This window comes from Carcharodon carcharias (assembly GCF_017639515.1).
Source record: "Carcharodon carcharias isolate sCarCar2 chromosome 39 unlocalized genomic scaffold, sCarCar2.pri SUPER_39_unloc_19, whole genome shotgun sequence".
NCBI lineage: Eukaryota > Metazoa > Chordata > Chondrichthyes > Lamniformes > Lamnidae > Carcharodon > Carcharodon carcharias.
The window spans coordinates 53,798-56,136 of NW_024470824.1; positions in this window are offsets into that span (position 1 = coordinate 53,798).

The window sequence follows — 2,339 nt, forward strand, 5'->3', positions numbered from 1 at the left end:
CTAACCGAGGGATACGGAGACCGGAACTGTGCACGGTGCTCCCAGTGTGGTCTTACCAAGGGATACGGAGACCGGAACTGTGCACGGTGCTCCGAGTGTGGTCTAACCTAGTGGGATACGGAGACCGGAACTGTGCAAGGTGCACCCAGTGTGGTCTAACCAAGTGATATGGAGACCGGAACTGTGCACAGTGCTCCGAGTGTGGTCTAACTGAGGGATACGGAGACCGGAACTGTGCACGGTGCTCCGAGTGTGGTCTAACCGAGGGATACGGAGACCGGAACTGTGCATGGTGCTCCCAGTGTGGTCTAACCGAGGGATACGGAGACCGGAACTGTGCACGGTGCTCCCAGTGTGGTCTAACCGAGGGATACGGAGACCGGAACTGTGCACGGTGCTCCCAGTGTGGTCTAACCGAGGGGGATACGGAGACCGGAACTGTGCACAGTGCTCCCAGTGTGGTCTAACCGAGGGATATGTAGACTGGAACTGAGCACGGTGCTCCGAGTGTGGTCTAACCGAGGTATACGGAGACCGGAAATGTGCACGGTGCTCCCAGTGTGGTCTAACTGAGGGATACGGAGACCGGAAATGTGCACGGTGCTCCCAGTGTGGTCTAACCGAGGTATACGGAGACCGGAAATGTGCACGGTGCTCCCAGTGTGGTCTAACTGAGGGATACGGAGACCGGAACTGTGCACGGTGCTCCCAGTGTGGTCTAACCGAGGGATACGGAGACCGGAACTGTGCACGGTGCTCCGAGTGTGGTCTAACCGAGGTATACGGAGACCGGAAATGTGCACGGTGCTCCCGAGTGTGGTCTAACCTGAGGGATACGGAGACCGGAACTGTGCACGGTGCTCCGAGTGTGGTCTAACCGAGGGATACGGAGACCGGAAATGTGCACGGTGCTCCGAGTGTGGTCTAACCGAGGGATACGGAGACCGGAACTGTGCACGGTGCTCCGAGTGTGGTCTAACCGAGGGATACGGAGACCGGAACTGTGCACGGTGCTCCGAGTGTGGTCATAATCCAAGGGATATGGAGACCCGGAAACTGTGCACGGTGCACCGAGTGTGGTCTAACCGAGGGATACAGGAGACCGGAACTGTGCACGGTGCCTCCGAGTGTGGTCTAACCGAGGGATATGAGACCGGAACTGTGCACGGTGCTCCGAGTGTGGCTCTAACCAAGGGATACGGAGACCGGAACTGTGCACGGTGCTTCCCAGTGTGGTCTAACTGAGGGATACGGAGAACGGAAATGTGCACGGTGCTCCCAGTGTGGTCTAACGTGGATACGGAGACGGAACTGTGCACGGTGCTCCAGTGTGGTCTAACCAGAGGGATACGGAGACCGGAAATGTGCACGGTGCTCCCAGTGTGGTCTAACAGAGGATACGGAGACCGGAAAATGTGCACGGTGCTCACGAGTGTGGTCTAACCGAGGGATAGGAGACCGGAAAATGTGCACGGTGCTCCGAGTGTGGTCTAACCGAGGGGATACGGAGACCGGAACTGTGCACGGTGCTCCGAGTGTGGTCTAACGAGGGATACGGAGACGGAACTGTGCACGGTGCTCCGAGTGTGGTCTAACCAAGGGATACGGAGACCGGAACTGTGCACGGTTGCTCCGAGTGTGTCCTAAATCGAAGGGATACGGAGACCGGAAAGTGCACGGTGCTCCGAGTGTGGTCTAACGGGGATAAGGGACCGGGAAATGAGCACGGTGCTCCGTGTGTGGTCTAACCGAGGGATACGTAGACCGAACTGAGCACGGTGCTCCGTGTGTGGTCTAACCGAGGGATACATTGACCAGAACTGTGAACGGTGCTCCCAGTGTGGTCTAACCGAGGGGTACGGAGACAGGAACTGTGCACGGTTCTCCCAGTGTTGTCTAACCGAGGGATACGGTGACCGGAACTGTGCACGTTTCTCCCAGTGTGCTCTAACCGAGGGATACGGAGACTGAAACTGTGCACGGTGCTCCCAGTGTGGTCTAACCGAGGGTTACGGAGACCGGAACTGTGCACGGTGCTCCCAGTGTGGTCTAACCGAGGGATACGGAGACCGGAACTGTGCACGGTGCTCCGAGTGTGGTCTAACCGAGGGGATACGGAGACCGGAACTGTGCACGGTGCTCCCAGTGTGGTCTAACCGAGGGGATACGGAGACCGGAACTGTGCACGGTGCTCCCAGTGTGGTCTAACCGAGGGATACGGAGACCGGAACTGTGCACGGTGCTCCCAGTGTGGTCTAACCGAGGGATACGGAGACCGGAACTGTGCACGGTGCTCCCAGTGTGGTCTAACCGAGGGATACGGAGACCGGAACTGTGCA